Below are 19,239 nucleotides of genomic sequence, written 5' to 3' on the forward strand. Positions count from 1 at the left end.
GAAGGTGGGACCGGACCCGGGGCTTGAACTCCATCTGGCCAGGCCCCGAGGGTGCTGGAGCCCCCTGTCCCGCAGGCCACCAGTGGGTCCGGGCGCTGGGGACGGGGCTCCACCGGGGCCCGGGGAGGCTCTCCCCAGCCTGGCTAGGGTTCGGAAGGTGGGACCGGACCCGGGGCTTGAACTCCATCTGGCCAGGCCCCGAGGGTGCTGGAGCCCCCTGTCCCGCAGGCCACCAGTGGGTCCGGGCGCTGGGGACGGGGCTCCACCGGGGCCCGGGGAGGCTCTCCCCAGCCTGGCTAGGGTTCGGAAGGTGGGACCGGACCCGGGGCTTGAACTCCATCTGGCCTGGCCCGAGGGTGCTGGAGCCCCCTGTCCCGCAGGCCACCAGTGGGTCCGGGCGCTGGGGACGGGGCTCCACCGGGGCCCGGGGAGGCTCTCCCCAGCCTGGCTAGGGTTCGGAAGGTGGGACCGGACCCGGGGCTTGAACTCCATCTGGCCAGGCCCCGAGGGTGCTGGTACCCCTCCGTCCAGCAATCCGGCCGGGGGTCCGGGGCGCCCGGGACGGAGGGTCCACCGGGGGCCCAGGGGAGGCTCTCCCCGGCCCGGCCTAGGGTTCGGAAAGCCGGGAATGGGGCCGGGGACCGGGCCCGGGGCTTGAGCCCCGTCCGGCAGGGACCAGTGGTGCGGGAATCCCCCCTCCGTCCTGCAAGCCGGCCGGGGGTCGGAGGCGCCCGGGACGGAGAGTCCATCAGGGCCTGGGGAGGCCTGAAGCCCCGGAGCCCTGCAGCCCCAGAGACCTGCAGCTCTGCAGCCCCCGGAACCCTGCAGCCCCAGAGCCCTGCAGCTCCGGGGCAGGCAGATTGGCGTCATTTTGGTCCCGGCCATCTGGTCGCCCCTCTCGCCTCGGCCATCTGGTCGCCCTGGAAGTCATGATGAGGTGCCATTCGCCTCCCGGATCCCAGCGAGGGCTCCAGGAGGTCGGGTACTTTCGCGCCTTGGGTCCCCTCTGTCACCTCGTGTGCACAGATTGCAAGAAAGTCAGGTAATTTCCCTCCGGATTACTAGGGACAGGGTACGCCCGGACACCCCTCCAAGGCTGGTGGTTCTCTGCTAGGGGGACCAGATGGGCTATGCCTGGGTAACACCTCCCTAGGCCACCCGGGGCTTCCTTCCTCCAGGCCAACGGCTTGTCAAATTGCCCAGGACGGGCTCCATGGCTCTTGGGCAGTCGTCCCCCGGGCGTCCGGGGCTCCATCCCTGCCGACGGCATGGAAAAGTGCCCGGGACGGGCTCCATACGTCCCGGGCAGTCCTCCCCCGGGCGTCCGGGGCACCCATCTCCAGGAGGCCAACAGCATGGCAAAGTACCCGGGACGGGCTCCATGGGTCCCGGTCAGTCCTCCCCCAGGCATCCAGGGCTTCCATCTCCAGGCCAACGGCAGGTCAAAGTGCCCAGGACGTGCTCCACACGTCCCTGGCAGTTCTCCCACCCCGGGCATCCGGGGCTCCCTTCCCCAGGCCAACGGCATGTCAAAGTGCCCAGGATGGGCTCCACAGGCCCCGGGCGTCCGGGGCTCCCTTCCCCAGGCCAACGGCATGCCAGAGTGCCCAGGACGGGCTCCACGAGTCCCGGGCGTCCGGGGCTCCCTTCCCCGGGACACCGGCTTGTCAGAGTGCCCATGACGGGATCCACGGGTCCCGGGTATCTGGGGCTCCCGTCCCCAGGCCAACGGCATGCCAGAGTGCCCAGGACGGGCTCCACGAGTCCCGGGCGTCCGGGGCTCCCTTCCCCGGGACACCGGCTTGTCAGAGTGCCCATGACGGGCTCCACGGGTCCCGGGTATCTGGGACTCCCTTCCCCGGGCTAACGGCATGCCGGAGTTCCCAGGACAGGCTCCACGGGTCCCGGGCGTCCGGGGCTCCCTTCCCCGGTCCCACGGCTTGTCAGAGTGCCCAGGACGGGCTCCACGGTTCCCGGGCGTCCGGGGTTCCCTTCCCCGGGTCAGCGGCATGTCAGAGTGCCCAGGACGAATTCCACGGGTCCCGGGCAGTCCTCCCCCGGGCGTCCGGGGCTCCCTTCCCCGGGCCGTCGGCAGGTCAGAGTGCCCAGGACGGGCTCCATGGGTCCCGGGCAGTCCTCCCCCCGGGCGTCCGGGGCTCCCTTCCCCGGGCCGACGGCAGGTCAGAGTGCCCAGGACGGGCTCCACTAGTCCCGGGCAGTCCTCCCCCCGGGCGTCCGGTGCTCCCTTCTCCAGGCCGATGGCAGGTCAGAGTGACCAGGACGGGCTCCACGGGTCCCGGGCAGTCCTCTCCCGGGCGTACGTGGTTGTCCGACAGATTCGGGCAGATGTGCTTTTACGAACCGGATCGGAATCGGCCCAAATAATAATAATAATAATAATCCACATTTGTAAGGCGCACAATCACCCTTAAGGGTCTCTAGGCGCTAGGGGCCGTCGGGAAGATTAAGCAAGCTATTGCCCAGAGTCACATGGTGCTGGGCTAATCTTCCGCCGGTGCCGGGGATCGAACCGTGATCCCCAGATTCTGGAGTCAGCCGCCCTAGCCGCGGCGCCAGCTATTGCCCAGAGTCACATGGTGCTGGGCTAATCTGCGGCCGGTGCCGGGGATCGAACCCTGATCTCTGGGATGCTCGAGGGTTACTACGCGCTCTACAAAAACCTTAAATAAAAAAATCTCCAGATTCCGGAGTCAGCCGCCCTAGCCGCGGCGCCAGCTATTTCCCAGAGTCACCTGGTACTGGGCTAATCTGCCGCCGGTGCCGGGGATCGAACCGTGATCTCCAGATTCCGGAGTCAGCCTCCCTAGCCGCGGCGCCAGCTATTTCCCAGAGTCACGTGGTGCTGGGCTAATCTGCGGCCGGTGCCGGGGATCGAACCCTGATCTCTGGGATGCTCGAGGGTTACTACGCGCTCTACAAAAACCTTAAATAAAAAAATGTCCAGATTCCGGAGTCAGCCGCCCTAGCCGCGGCACCAGCTATTTCCCAGAGTCACCTGGTACTGGGCTAATCTGCCGCCGGTGCCGGGGATCGAACTGTGATCTCCAGATTCCGGAGTCAGCCTCCCTAGCCGCGGCGCCAGCTATTTCCCAGAGTCACGTGGTGCTGGGCTAATCTGCGGCCGGTGCCGGGGATCGAACCCTGATCTCTGGGATGCTCGAGGGTTACTACGCGCTCTACAAAAACCTTAAATAAAAAAATCTCCAGATTCCGGAGTCAGCCGCCCTAGCCGCGGCACCAGCTATTTCCCAGAGTCACCTGGTACTGGGCTAATCTGCCGCCGGTGCCGGGGATCGAACTGTGATCTCCAGATTCCGGAGTCAGCCTCCCTAGCCGCGGCGCCAGCTATTTCCCAGAGTCACGTGGTGCTGGGCTAATCTGCGGCCGGTGCCGGGGATCGAACCCTGATCTCTGGGATGCTCGAGGGTTACTACGCGCTCTACAAAAACCTTAAATAAAAAAATCTCCAGATTCCGGAGTCAGCCGCCCTAGCCGCGGCACCAGCTATTTCCCAGAGTCACCTGGTGCTGGGCTAATCTGCCGCCGGTGCCGGGGATCGAACCGTGATCCCCAGATGGGGATATCCCAAAAATCTGGCATGGATACGGCCCGCCAGGACAGGTTTGGGCACCCCTGGTTTAACTGATGCCAATAATTCCTCGTTAGTATAGTGGTCAGTATCCCCGCCTGTCACGCGGGAGACCGGGGTTCAATTCCCCGATGGGGAGGCGATTCCTTTTATTCACACAATTAAATAAAATGATGTACTTTCTAACATTGTAAAATATATCTGTCATTATCCTTGCCTATTCCGATTGAGAAAAAAGGTTGAATTCACCGATGGACAAAATGCTTACTGATGTGTTAACTGAAATTCAGAATATGCTCTGAATATTTCAATATGCACAGGCGTACCATCAAAAACACTTTACATCTGCATTCTATTGGAAAATGAGATGAAGCAGTGGTGAATCCTAGGCTGCTGTTCCACTCGATTGGCACAATTTAGAAGTAGAATAACTGCTTTTGGTTAGTAGTGACCCCTGGTGGCTAATAGTTATAAGCTGCAAATGGTAAAGTGAGCTGATTATATAGATATATAGATATAAATATATATATTGATAGTTAGAAAGATAGCCAGATAGACAGATCGATAGATAGATATTTATTTCAATGAAATAATTTCTTGATAAAACTGATTGTTTTTGGCTAGGAATTTCTGTATTGTAATATTTAGGAAAAAAGATGACTTGTCCTAACCAAAAGCAGCAAATCTGCCTATTACAATACTGTGAATTGATCGAGGGTATGCCTTAACCCCAAGGAGGTGAGCACTCTTTAACAGATGCCAATAAGTCCTCGTTAGTATAGTGGTCAGTATCCCCGCCTGTCACGCGGGAGACCGGGGTTCAATTCCCCGACGGGGAGGCGATTCCTTTTATTCACACAATTAAATAAAATGATGTACTTTCTAACATTGTAAAATATATCTGTCATTATCCTTGCCTATTCCGATTGAGAAAAAAGGTTGAATTCAGTGATGGCCAAAATGCTTACTGATGTGTTAACTGAAATTCAGAATATGCTCTGAATATTTCAATATGCACAGGCGTACCATCAAAAACACTTTACATCTGCATTCTCTTGGAAAATAGGATGAAGCAGTGGTGAATCCTAGGCTGCTGTTCCACTCGATTGGCACAATTTACAAGTAGAATGACTGCATTTGGTTAGTAGTGACCCCTGGTGGCTAATAGTTATAAGCTGCAAATGGTAAAGTGAGCTGATTTTATATATATCTATATATATATTGATAGTTAGAAAGATAGCCAGATAGACAGATCGATAGATAGATATTTATTTCAATGAAATAATTTCTTGATAAAACTGATTGTTTTTGGCTAGGAATTTCTGTATTGTAATATTTAGGAAAAAAGATGACTTGTCCTAACCAAAAGCAGCAAATTTGCCTATTACAATACTGTGAATTGATCAAGGGTATGCCTTAACCCCAAGGAGGTGAGCACTCTTTAACTGATGCCAATAAGTCCTCGTTAGTATAGTGGTCAGTATCCCCGCCTGTCACGCGGGAGACCGGGGTTCAATTCCCCGACGGGGAGGCGATTCCTTTTATTCACACAATTAAATAAAATGATGTACTTTCTAACATTGTAAAATATATCTGTCATTATCCTTGCCTATTCCGATTGAGAAAAAAGGTTGAATTCACCGATGGACAAAATGCTTACTGATGTGTTAACTGAAATTCATAATATGCTCTGAATATTTCAATATGCACAGGCGTACCATCAAAAACACTTTACATCTGCATTCTCTTGGAAAATGAGATGAAGCAGTGGTGAATCCTGGGCTGCTGTTCCACTCGATTGGCACAATTTACAAGTAGAATGACTGCTTTTGGTTAGTAGTGACCCCTGGTGGCTAATAGTTATAAGCTGCAAATGGTAAAGTGAGCTGATTATATAGATATATATATATATAAATATATATATTGATAGTTAGAAAGATAGCTAGATAGACAGATCGATAGATAGATATTTATTTCAATGAAATAATTTCTTGATAATACTGATTGTTTTTGGCTAGGAATTTCTGTATTGTAATATTTAGGAAAAAAGATGACTTGTCCTAACCAAAAGCAGCAAATCTGCCTATTACAATACTGTGAATTGATCGAGGGTATGCCTTAACCCCAAGGAGGTGAGCACTGTTTAACTGATGCCAATAAGTCCTCGTTAGTATAGTGGTCAGTATCCCCGTCTGTCACGCGGGAGACCGGGGTTCAATTCCCCGACGGGGAGGCGATTCCTTTTATTCACACAATTAAATAAAATGATGTACTTTCTAACATTGTAAAATATATCTGTCATTATCCTTGCCTATTCCGATTGAGAAAAAAGGTTGAATTCACTGATGGCCAAAATGCTTACTGATGTGTTAACTGAAATTCAGAATATGCTCTGAATATTTCAATATGCACAGGCGTACCATCAAAAACACTTTACATCTGCATTCTCTTGGAAAGTGAGATGAAGCAGTGGTGAATCCTAGGCTGCTGTTCCACTCGATTGGCACAATTTACGAGTAGAATGACTGCTTTTGGTTAGTAGTGACCCCTGGTGGATAATAGTTATAAGCTGCAAGTGGTAAAGTGAGCTGATTATATAGATATATATATATATAAATATATATATATATATTACCTACTGGCGGTCGCCAGTAGGTATATATAGTTAGGATTTTTTCTCTATGGGATTTTTGAAAATTCTATGTCTAATAACTTTGGCGTTTGTGGACGGAATTGGCTGAAATTTTCAGGAAAATGGCACATTTTGTTTCTGAGCAGCCCCTGAAAATTTTGGGGGGGTTCGTCAAGGGGGGGCCGAGAAAAAAGGGGGGTCCCAAAACGCGTTTTTCCCATGTTAATTTCCATAGGGCGGTTGGCCTCACTTTTAGCCCGAACGGCTGAATGGATTTGCACGAAACTTGGCAAAATTGTAGGGACTGGTAGCCCGATGTGCCTTTTGTAGGTCTCAATATATGTGCTCCAGTGGATTTTGAGAAATTAACGTTTAAAAAAAGATATATATCTGTAAGCGCGCTCTGGGCAGCGCTCCAGGACGCGTACTTTTCGCGCAACGGAGCTTTGTGAAGCGAAGCTGATTGGTTCTCTGGCGTCTGTCAACATTCCAAAAAGTCCGTAGCGGCCGCCATCTTGTCTCTCGGTAGGATCGAGAGACAAGAGGAGGCCAAAACAAAGGGGCAAATAACCATAAGGGGGCATAGTAGATCCTCCCTGACCCCCTAGGTTTAATGTGGAGGCTTTAAAACGGCCCCGCGGGGCAAAAAAAAAAAAAATTTTTTTTTTGTTTTTTTGCATGGGTAGCGCCCGGTCCGGGAACCGGGAAGCTTTCTGGGCAGCGTACTGCAATGAAAAATGAATGATAGACTTTTCAAATACTGTTGTTAATTGATTGTTGGTTTTGTTGATTATTTTTTATTTTTTTTTATTTTTTAAGGATTGTTTATTGTGTTTAATAATTTATTAAACTTTCTAACGCGGCACGTCATATGACGCATTACGCGACAACGCAGGTCCAGAATATAGTCAAAATGTCTCCACCAACCAGCGGACGGCACACAACCCCTTTCAGCAGGCTAAATAGTTCTGTTAAATGACAACAGAAGGGACAGGCAACAAGAACCATCAGTCAAAGAGGGGAGGGCAAGTTCTTCTCTACCGGGTCACGTTGGAGCGCTACCGGAACTGATCGAATTGGTAGTCTACAGTGTTTCTGGATGTTTCAGACTGAAGCTGGCGTTAGCATGAGAGCACCACCATTTCGTAGCTCCGTCGTGGCCATTCCACGAGCAATCATGCTAGGCGCTCCCCACCAGAAGCCTGCGGGAGTCGGGGGCCCCCAAGACTTTTGTAGAATCTTCAAGGATGAGGGGACGCTTTCGAGAATGGAGCCCAAGCTCTAGCAGACAAGCGTCCGAGTTCCAAGGTGTCGCAGGCCCATTTTAGTGGACCACGCCCAAATCTGAAGAGATGGCCGCCATTTTGAGAGTCCTGTGGCAGCCGCCTATCGCTGCACCGCAAGAGCGGGAGCAACTCAAGTACATGGTGAGCGAGACGCTGTAGTCGAAAGAGCGGGCGGTAAACAGCTGAATAGCGGAAGAGGCACAGTGTAGCAAAAGCGGGCTGAATGGCAAATGAAACGGAAAAGGGGTGCCCCACTACAGCGTGTCTTTAGGTGAAACGGATTGTGGGACAAGGTGAAGAATGGAAGAGTCACCAAAAGGAAAAAAGTTCCGCTTGACCCCGGGAGCCGGCCACCTATGTCGGGGGCGATCTCAGGCCACACCAGGGCAACACGACTTGGGGAGGGGGCCGGAGCCAAGCGCCCCCTCCGAGTCCGCGACATGACACCGTCCCTCGGGGGCCTCCGTCAAGCGGTTCAGGGTGGCACCGCATCACAACAGCCCCCACTTACTTTAAGAATAGTGAAGATGAAGCAATTGCAAATAGGCTTCAGACAATGTTACAAGCACTCCTCAAAACTTTGAACTTTCAGAGTGCATGAGTTGGGACAGCGAGGGGTGATTTGGTTTCTCGGACTGTTTTTCTGGTCTCTCACCACTGGCATACTTTAACGTTTTCTTGTTTCTAGGACATTAATAGGTTTTATCATTACGTTATGTTATCGTTTCTTTGTTTGTTGTTTAATAAAAGTTCATGTTCATCAGTGGCCTACTGATTTTCGTTTTCCTATTTTTTTCTTTCCAGGTTGTTTCATGGTAAAGTTTCTGTTAACAGGATACAGTGATCACTTCGTTATTATTGCATATGTCCTTTTCACTAGGGGTGCTCTCTGGTCGGGCCAGATGACGTATCTCTAGTAAATGGTCCGGGTGAAAAAGGTGCATCAATCAGTGGGGAGTAGATAGGCATGACAGATTACAACGGGGGAGAAAGGTCCGCATTACGTACCCTTTCACTACTTGCAAAGATTTTCCTACGTTTATTTGCAAACAGGGAATACCTCCAAAAAGAACTAATTCCCAAACAGTCAATGTTCGGACAATCAATCAATCAATGAGGAATGAAATAGGTACGACGTGTTAAAGGCTTGCGTTACCTACCCTTCACTATCTGCAAAGGGAGAGAGAATATTCCTATTCTTCCTCGTTTGCAGGTAGAGAAGATCCTTAAGAGAATTAACTTCGAACAATTCAATGCTCGATTGAAACAATCAACAAGGGGTACTGTGAACACAAATGAACGCCGCTTATGTACATACGCATTGCTATTTTCAACAGGTTGTTCCTAATGTTTCTATTTTAGCGAGGTCAAAAAGAGATCCCATTAGTGGCCTACTGATTTTGCTCGATTCCTTTTGTTTTTTTACACGATTTTTCGCTATCTGCAAAGACTAAACAGAGTATTGCGACTCTGTGCTTGTTTGTAAATAGAGAATGAACCAAAGAGAACAATCAATCAAATGGAGAGAGAAGCAGGCACGACGTATTACAAAGGGGGCAAAGGGCTGCGTTAACTACCCTTCACTATCTGCAAAGAGAGAGTACTCCTAATAGAAATGAGGGGTGGGGGGCAGTATTCAAAGCAGATCAGTGTGCATAAACACGAAAATGTTTTTACTTACCACGTACTTGACATTCGACAGCTTATGATATTTGCTATTAAAAAACCATTGAAATTCACTGAAAAAACCATAGGTTATAGACCATATATAGTTAGGAATTAGCATTTACAAAACCTTGAAAATTCACTGAAAAAACCATAGGTTATAGACCATATATAGTTAGGAATTAGCATTTAAAAAACCTTATTTTACTCACACAAAACCATTGAAATTCCATATATAGTTAGTTGCACTAACTATATATCGCGCACCCGCAATCCACTGCTGATCATGTCACATATTACATCATTCATGACATGGTCAGTGACATCACTGATGACATCACTGATGACATCTCAAATGACATCAATGACCACATCACTGATGATATCATTCATGTGACAATACAATGCATCTCCTCACGTTTTAATATAACCTCTGTTTCACCCAGTGTTAAATACAGAGTATAATTTTTGAAACCATTGACACACCAATACTAGTTACTACATACGTACTCACTGATTCCTACGTCTACACACACATTCACTCATTCACCCATACAATCATTCATACATACAATCACTCATCTTTACAACACTATCATATGCACTCATACACCTATACAGACACTTACACTCTGCCACTCATCCATGGAGTTACTCACACACCTAGTCAGTCCTGTAAAGAATCAATCACCCTTCCATTTTCTTGTCTATACAGTTAAACATAGAGCACCTTACATTTTCAAACATACACTAACACATACTTACTTTCTTATACAATCATTGATACAAGTACACATTGATCGGCACAGAGTCACACACCTCCCAGCCAGCCACACACACACTCAGTCTCCTATACAAATACTTGGACAATCAATCAATAACCCATATAGTTAATCATATAGCTACTGATCAACACATGCAGCAGTTTACAGAACAACAGACATAATGATGCACAAATTAAGACAGTTTAGTCACTAACCCATGCACTCAGTGAGACACATTTAATCACTCACTCATACATTCAGTCATGCACCTACTAAATCCTTCGTCCAGACACTTATACATCTACTCATTCTTCAATATGTAAAACATATTTAAACTTTACAGAAACACACAGTCACTGGATGATGTCATCAGTGATCTCATCAGTGATGTCATTTGAGATGTCATCAGTGATGTCATCAGTGATGTCATTTGAGATGTCATCAGTGATGTCATCAGTGATGTCACTGACCATGTCATGAATGATGTAATATGTGACATGATCAGCAGTGGATTGCGGGTGCGCGATATATAGTTAGTGCAACTAACTATATATGGAATTTCAATGGTTTTGTGTGAGTAAAATAAGGTTTTTTAAATGCTAATTCCTAACTATATATGGTCTATAACCTATGTTTTTTTCAGTGAATTTTCAAGGTTTTGTAAATGCTAATTCCTAACTATATATGGTCTATAACCTATGGTTTTTTCAGTGAATATATATATATATATATATATATATATATATATATATATAAATATAAATATATATATTGATAGTTAGAAAGATAGCCAGATAGACAGATCGATAGATAGATATTTATTTCAATGAAATAATTTCTTGATAAAACTGATTGTTTTTGGCTAGGAATTTCTGTATTGTAATATTTAGGAAAAAAGATTACTTGTCCTAACCAAAAGCAGCAAATCTGCCTATTACAATACTGTGAATTGATCGAGGGTATGCCTTAACCCCAAGGAGGTGAGCACTGTTTAACTGGTGCCAATAATTCCTCGTTAGTATAGTGGTCAGTATCCCCGCCTGTCACGCGGGAGACCGGGGTTCAATTCCCCGACAGGGAGGCGATTCCTTTTATTCACACAATTAAATAAAATGATGTACTTTCTAACATTGTAAAATATATCTGTCATTATCCTTGCCTATTCCGATAGAGAAAAAAGGTTGAATTCACTGATGGCCAAAATGCTTACTGATGTGTTAACTGAAATTCATAATATGCTCTGAATATTTCAATATGCACAGGCGTACCATCAAAAACACTTTACATCTGCATTCTCTTGGAAAATGAGATGAAGCAGTGGTGAATCCTAGGCTGCTGTTCCACTCGATTGGCACAATTTACAAGTAGAATGACTGCTTTTGGTTAGTAGTGACCCCTGGTGGCTAATAGTTATAAGCTGCAAATGGTAAAGTGAGCTGATTATATAGATATATATATATATATAAATATATATATTGATAGTTAGAAAGATAGCTAGATAGACAGATCGATAGATAGATATTTATTTCAATGAAATAATTTCTTGATAATACTGATTGTTTTTGGCTAGGAATTTCTGTATTGTAATATTTAGGAAAAAAGATGACTTGTCCTAACCAAAAGCAGCAAATCTGCCTATCACAATACTGTGAATTGATCGAGGGTATGCCTTAACCCCAAGGAGGTGAGCACTGTTTAACTGATGCCAATGAGTCCTCGTTAGTATAGTGGTCAGTATCCCCGCCTGTCACGCGGGAGACCGGGGTTCAATTCCCCGACGGGGAGGCGATTCCTTTTATTCACACAATAAAATAAAATGATGTACTTTCTAACATTGTAAAATATATCTGTCATTATCCTTGCCTATTCCGATTGAGAAAAAAGGTTGAATTCACTGATGGCCAAAATGCTTACTGATGTGTTAACTGAAATTCAGAATATGCTCTGAATATTTCAATATGCACAGGCGTACCATCAAAAACACTTTACATCTGCATTCTCTTGGAAAGTGAGATGAAGCAGTGGTGAATCCTAGGCTGCTGTTCCACTCGATTGGCACAATTTACAAGTAGAATGACTGCTTTTGGTTAGTAGTGACCCCTGGTGGCTAATAGTTATAAGCTGCAAGTGGTAAAGTGAGCTGATTACATAGATATATATATAAATACATATATATATATATATATATATATATATTCACTGAAAAAACCATAGGTTATAGACCATATATAGTTAGGAATTAGCATTTAAAAAACCTTATTTTACTCACACAAAACCATTGAAATTCCATATATAGTTAGTTGCACTAACTATATATCGCGCACCCGCAATCCACTGCTGATGATGTCACATATTACATCATTCATGACATGGTCAGTGACATCACTGATGACATCACTGATGACATCTCAAATGACATCACTGATGACATCACTGATGACAACATCCAGTGACTATGTTTCTGTAAAGTTAAAATATGTCTTACATATTGAAGAATGAGTGGATGTATAAGTGTCTGGACGAAGGATTTAGTAGGTGCATGACTGAATGTATGAGTGAGTGATTAAATGTGTCTCACTGAGTGCATGGGTTAGTGACTAAACTGTCTTAATTTGTGCATCATTATGTCTGTTGTTCTGTAAACTGCTGCATGTGTTGATCAGTAGCTATATGATTAACTATATGGGTTATTGATTGATTGTCCAAGTATTTGTATGGGAGACTGAGTGTGTGTGTGGCTGGCTGGAAGGTGTTTGACTCTCTGCAGATCAATGTGTACTTGTATCAATGATTGTATAAGAAAGTAAGTATGTGTTAGTATATGTTTGAAAATGTAAGGTGCTCTATGTTTAACTGTATAGACAAGAAAATGGAAGTGTGATTGATTCTTTACAGGACTGACTAGGTGTGTGAGTAACTCCATGGATGAGTGGCAGAGTGTGAGTGTCTGTATAGGTGTATGAGTGCATATGATAGTGTTGTAAAGATGAGTGATTGTATGTATGAATGATTGTATGGGTGAATGAGTGAATGTGTGTGTAGACGTAGGAATCAGTGAGTGCGTATGTAGTAACTAGTATTGGTGTGTCAATGGTTTCAAAAATTATACTCTGTATTTAACACTGGGTGAAACAGAGGTTATATTAAAATGTGAGGAGATGCATTGTATTGTCACATGAATGATATCATCAGTGATGTGGTCATTGATGTCAAATGAGATGTCATCAGTGATGTCATCAGTGATGTCATTTGAGATGTCATCAGTGATGTCATCAGTGATGTCACTGACCATGTCATGAATGATGTAATATGTGACATCATCAGCAGTGGATTGCGGGTGCGCGATATATAGTTAGTGCAATTAACTATATATGGAATTTCAATGGTTTTGTGTGAGTAAAATAAGGTTTTTTAAATGCTAATTCCTAACTATATATGGTCTATAACCTATGGTTTTTTCAGTGAATTTTCAAGGTTTTGTAAATGCTAATTCCTAACTATATATGGTCTATAACCTATGGTTTTTTCAGTGAATTTCAATGGTTTTTTAATAGCAAATATCATAAGCTGTCGAATGTCAAGTACGTGGTAAGTGAAAACATTTTCGTGTTTATGCACACTGATCTGCTTTGAATGGTGCCCCCCCCCCCTCATTTCTATTAGGAGTACTCTCTCTTTGCAGATAGTGAAAGGTAGTTAACTCAGGCCTTTGCCCCCGTTGTAATACGTCGTGCCTGCTTCTCTCTCCATTTGATTGATTGTTATCCAAGCATTTACTGTTTTAGAATTGGTTCTCTTTGGTTCATTCTCTATTTACAAACAGACACAGAGTCGCAATACTCTGTTTAGTCTTTGCAGAAAACGAAAAATCGTGTAAAAAAAAAGAAAAGGAATCGAGCAAAATCAGTAGGCCACTAATGGGATCTCTTTTTGACCTCGCTAAAATAGAAACATTAGGAACAACCCCTCATGACAAATACAAAACTAGTGAGATGAACTGAACTCCACACAATGATGGCTGCAAAAGAGCTCGGCTCCGCCACCCACCCCGCCCAAAATAACGATAAAGAGCGGCTGCCATGATTGGTTGCGGAATGGCCACGACGGAGCTACGAAATGGTGGTGCTCTCATGCTAACCCCAGCTTCAGTCTGAAACATCCAGAAACACTGTAGACTACCAATTCGATCAGTTCCGGTAGCGCCCCAATGTAACCCGGTAGAGAAGAACTAGCCCTCCCCTCTTTGACTGATGGTTCTTGTTGCCTGTCCCTTCTGTTGTCATTTAACAGAACTATTTAGCCTGCTGAAAGGGGTTGTGTTGCGACCGCTGGTTGGTGGAGACATTTTGACTATATTCTGGACCTGCGTTGTCGCGTAATGTGTCATATGACGCGCCACGTTAGCGCATCCGGAAGTCATCCGGGGCGCGACGCGCAGCGCGTAACGTAAGCATAACAAGTCATGTGACTTGTTAATAAAACTTTTCATTGGTTCATTTTACTTTTCTTATTCTAATGATGAAAGGCTTGGTCATATGACCTAAAAATTACGCTTTTTATTACTTCCGAACATTATTTTTTCTTAAATATATGTTATAATGTTCCAGGCTAATGTACTTTCCCGGAAAATTTACAACTGTACTACAAGTAAAATATATTATTTTTTCGAGAAAAAGAGTGTTTCTTCGTCCCATGACGGAGCCGTTGAGCAAAAGAGGGTCGACCTGCTGTCTTAGTCGCCGATACGCCTGAATATGAGATTCTTATCGATCACTTTATGTTGCAGGAGTAGAAAACACAACAGCCCTTGACCATTTATCTTTACTGCGTTCCTGCGTATTATACCTTTTACCCTTCATGTAATTGGTCTGCTTTATTTCACTTGCCTTTTAATGATTCTAAAACAGTGACTATTATTAAAAACTTTACCAATGTATATACTACTACCATGTTTTCTTTTAAAAACCTTTATTGTGAAAATGTCATTATACAAATACGAGCCTATAACCACGTGGGCCGGCCACGGAGCAAACTGTAATCGTATATGATGAGTAGACATTTACACTGTAGAGGAACGTAACGGGCGGGCCATTAGGTTGCAAGAACTAAGGTGTCTAACAGTTGCGGAATCGGTGGACGTACATTTTATAATTAAAATACGACAGGGCCAGTTACAGTAAAATTATCTAGATATACATTTGCGGGCAAGTACCATGGGTGACGTTAATTCGAACTTTCAATAGTACAGTAATCAATAACACATCAGAACTTAATATCAATAGGGATGTCGAAATATTCAATCAATTCTCGTCCCCGCCCGCCATATCCTTCAAAACTGCATACGTATCTTGTGATTTCAAGGTTCTGCAACCAGTACACAACAAGGAGTTACGAGTCCCATTTATTCCGGCGCCATTTTGGGCGAGGACGAGCAGGTCCAGGATATAGTCAAAATGTCTCTACCAACCATCGACTATGATGATGTTCATATGCTGTATTTATTAGAGTAACACTCATCTGTCCATATGAAATTAATTTGCCAAAATCTAAACATGTCATTTTAATCTTTCCAAAGTTCTAAATATTTGGGACCATTTCCCTTGCCTCTAATGCTGTCAGTGCCACTTCTTTGATGAATGTACTGGCAGGTCGGGGGTTCTCCTCCAAATCTCTCTTTTATGCAGCACTATAATTAATTGGTGCCACCTCTCCATATGACGATGCATGGTATAGTTACCATAACTATATTTTTTTTCGGTTCCTCTGGAGAGTACATCGTGGCAGATGAAGCGTGTAACGTACCGGGCATTTACATTTTTTTGCATGTACAGGAAAGGAAAAAAAAAATCGAGCGTCCGAGTTCTAAAGTGTCCCAGGGCCATTTTAGTAGACCAGGCCCAAATCCAAAGAACAAGCCGCCATTTTGAGAGTCCTGTTGCAGCCGCCTGTCGCTGTAGCATCAAGAGCAGCCAAAACTCAGCTGAATGGCAACTGAAACGGTAAAGGGGCGCCCCACTACAGCAGACGAGCCTCCACCTAGGAAGGCCCGTTCACGCCGCCTCCCCCCCCCCTTCGGGCACCCCACGCCGTTATTCGGAGCAGTATTGTAGGATGGCCACACCAGTGCGGCAACTTGCTAGACATCACCTCGGTGGTAACCGAATCTCAGCGCCTTTTGGTGTCTTCTCTTCAGAAAATATTGTTGCGCTGCCTTTGGCCCCATTCGCACATCGGTCCACTACTGACGCCATCTCACAGGCTAATGGGGCACCCCACGCCAAGTTTCAGCATTGTAGGATGACCACACCAGTACAGCAACTTGCTAGACATCACCTCGGTGCCATCCGGATCTTCGCATCTCAACGCCTAGTGGTATCTTCCATACAGAAAATATTGTTGCGCTGCCTTTGGCCCCATTCGCACATCGGTCCGCTACTGACACCATCTCACAGGCCAACAGGGCGCCCCATGCCGACTTTTACCATTGTAGGATGGCCACACCAGTGCCACAACTTGCAAGACACCACCTCGGTGCCATCCGGATCTTGGCATCTCAGCGCCTTGTGGTGTCTTCTATTCAGAAAATATTGTTGCGCTGCCTTTGGCCCCATTTGCACATCGGTCCGCTACTGACGCCATCTCACAGGCCAACGGGGCGCCCCACGCCGACTTTCAACATTGTAGGATGGCCACACCAGTGCGGCAACTTGCTAGACACCACCTCGGTGCCATCCGGATCTTGGCATCTCAGCGCCTTGTGGTGTCTTCTAGTCAGAAAATATTGTTGCGCTGCCTTTGGCCCCATTCGCACATCGGTCCGCTACTGACGCCATCTCACAGGCCAACAGGGCGCCCCACGCCGACTTTTACCATTGTAGGATGGCCACACCAGTGCCACAACTTGCTAGACACCACCTCGGTGCCATCCGGATCTTGGCATCTCAGCGCCTTGTGGTGTCTTCTATTCAGAAAACATTGTTGCGCTGCCTTTGGCCCCATTCGCACATCGGTCCGCTACTGACGCCATCTCACAGGCCAACGGGGCGCCCCACGCCGACTTTCAACATTGTAGGATGGCCACACCAGTGCACCTTACTAGACACCACCTCGGTGCCATCCGGATCTTGGCGCGTTGTGCTGCCTTCGGCCTATTCGCACATCGGTCCGCTACTGACGCGAACTCACAGGCCAACAGGGTGCCCCACACCGACTTTCAGCATTGTAGGATGGCCACACCTGTGCTGCAACTTGCTGGACACCACCTCGGTGCCATCCGGATCTTGGCGCGTTGTGTTGCCTTCGGCCTATTCGCACATCGGTCCGCTACTGACGCCGCCTCACGTGCCAACGTATTTTCTCCGCATTTTATACCCTATGCCGCATAACAGGTCATGTGACTTGTTTATAAAACTTTTCATTGGTTCATTTTACTTTTGGTTTCCTAATGATGGAAGGCTTGATCATATGACCTAAAAACAACACTTTTCATTGGATGAAAACTTTTTTTTTTCCCCAAACGATGAAAGCCCCACCTTGTTTCTGGATGTTTCAGACTGAAGCTGGCGTCACCATGAAAGCACCACCATCTCGTGGCTCCGTCGTAGTCATTCCGCGAGCAATCATGGCAGCCGCTCCCCACCAGAAGCCTGCAGGAGTCGGGGGCCCCCAAAACTTTTGATGAATCCTCAAGGCGGAGGGGACGCTTTCGAGAATGGGGTCCAAGACCTAGCAGACAAGCGTCCGATTTCCAAGGTGTCCCAGGGCCATTTCAGTGGACCAGGCCCAAAAAGGAAACAGCCTGCCGCCATTTTGAGAATCCTGTGACAGCCGCCTATCGCTGCACCGCAAGAGTGGGCGCAACTCAGCTGAATTGCGGCTTTTGACACAGTGGACCAAAAGCAGACGGAATGGCAACTGAAACGGTAAAGGGGCGCCCCACTACAACAGACGAGACTCCACCTGGAGAGGCCCGTTCACGCCGCCTCCCCCGGGGCGCCCCACGCCGTTATTCAGAGCAGCATTGTAGGATACCAAAACCAGTGCGGCAACTTACTGGACATCACCTTGGTGCCATCGTTCTGCTGCCTTGGAACTATTCGCACAACAGTTTGCTACTGATGACCCACCCCCCGCGACGCCCCACGCCGGATTCCGAAATCAGTGAAATCTGGACGTTGTGCTGCGTTGGGACTATTCGCACAGCCGACCGCTACTTCGTTGTTTTTCCCTAAAAATGTTTATATGTTATTACTGTTTTTGTTTTCTTGTATATATTTATAAGTTATTAAAGTTTTATAATCTTACTACTTTGTTGGAGTGCTATATATTTTTAATGTGACACATAATTGTAAAAACTTTGATGTACAAAGAGTCATCCCTGGAATCTTCCGCTTCAGGCTCGGTCCCCTCCCCAATCACAATACAGGATGGTTTTCAGATAATAGGAACGCGTCTGCTGTGACGGATCTCATCGAGTGTGGGCCTTGATCTACTATAACTCCTTTGACGAGGGGTGATTCTTTACAGCTGGGGCCATAAACTACATCTGCAGGGCTAGCTGATACCCTAGGACCGGCCTGGACAATCGGACACAGAGGAAAAGGAGTGTCAGAGGGTGCGGTAGTGAATAGGGCGAAAGGGAGGGGTCGGGCGGGCACAGGGTGTGGTTCTCAGGGAAGAGCAGCGCAGATGGGGGGTGGTTTATTACCCATGCATAAGACAGAGAGCGGGGGTGACCACTGCCTGGGGGAGATGCTTGCGAGGGTGGGGAGCCATGCTAAGGATCGACAGCGTGCAGAGAGTGGGTCTGGTCAAGGCATCTAAAATGACTGCCGTGCACGACAAAAGTGTGGCATTAGAAAAAAGGCAAGATGGCGCAGACAATGTTTTTCAACACTTCCTGATTTCCTTCGAATCGAACGTTAGCATATTACCAAAGTTAAGCGATATTTATCCCTAACGATGCTTAGCAACGAATTTTTTACCGCTAAGCATCTTCAGAAATTATCGCAGATAAACCTTGCTATTATCAAGGTTTATCGCAAATACAATAAAAAACGACCGCAATGCATTAATATCGCTGAAAACTCAGCGATATTCATGCATTACCGAGCTAATGCTCTTAGCCATGTTATCCACCTCCCATTGGATAACATGGCTAAGAACTGCTCAGGGCAGGTGGTAGCTTTTGGAGATATTCGCGCTTATCGCAAATATTTCCAAAAGTTGGTAATAGGAGATAGCGATGTTAGCGACTGTTTCCAGTCGCTAACATCTTGGCAT

The 19,239-nt window shown here is 46.6% G+C and overlaps 6 non-coding genes across 6 annotated transcripts; all 6 read left to right on the forward strand.

The window, feature by feature from the left end:
• The first annotated feature begins 3,677 nt into the window (after window positions 1–3,677).
• TRNAD-GUC (transfer RNA aspartic acid (anticodon GUC)) lies at window positions 3,678–3,749 on the forward strand. Its single transcript has one exon. It is a non-coding gene; the product is annotated as a tRNA-Asp (tRNA).
• Window positions 3,750–4,377: 628 nt separating this feature from the next.
• TRNAD-GUC (transfer RNA aspartic acid (anticodon GUC)) lies at window positions 4,378–4,449 on the forward strand. The gene has a single exon. It is a non-coding gene; the product is annotated as a tRNA-Asp (tRNA).
• Window positions 4,450–5,069: 620 nt separating this feature from the next.
• TRNAD-GUC (transfer RNA aspartic acid (anticodon GUC)) lies at window positions 5,070–5,141 on the forward strand. Its single transcript has one exon. It is a non-coding gene; the product is annotated as a tRNA-Asp (tRNA).
• A 630-nt stretch (window positions 5,142–5,771) lies between these two features.
• Window positions 5,772–5,843, forward strand: TRNAD-GUC (transfer RNA aspartic acid (anticodon GUC)). Its single transcript has one exon. It is a non-coding gene; the product is annotated as a tRNA-Asp (tRNA).
• A 5,123-nt stretch (window positions 5,844–10,966) lies between these two features.
• TRNAD-GUC (transfer RNA aspartic acid (anticodon GUC)) lies at window positions 10,967–11,038 on the forward strand. The gene has a single exon. It is a non-coding gene; the product is annotated as a tRNA-Asp (tRNA).
• Window positions 11,039–11,670: 632 nt separating this feature from the next.
• On the forward strand, window positions 11,671–11,742 carry TRNAD-GUC (transfer RNA aspartic acid (anticodon GUC)). Its single transcript has one exon. It is a non-coding gene; the product is annotated as a tRNA-Asp (tRNA).
• The last annotated feature ends 7,497 nt before the right edge of the window (window positions 11,743–19,239 follow it).

The sequence above is a fragment of the Lissotriton helveticus genome, chromosome 1_2 (genome assembly GCF_964261635.1).
Source record: "Lissotriton helveticus chromosome 1_2, aLisHel1.1, whole genome shotgun sequence".
NCBI classification, from domain to species: Eukaryota; Metazoa; Chordata; class Amphibia; order Caudata; family Salamandridae; genus Lissotriton; species Lissotriton helveticus.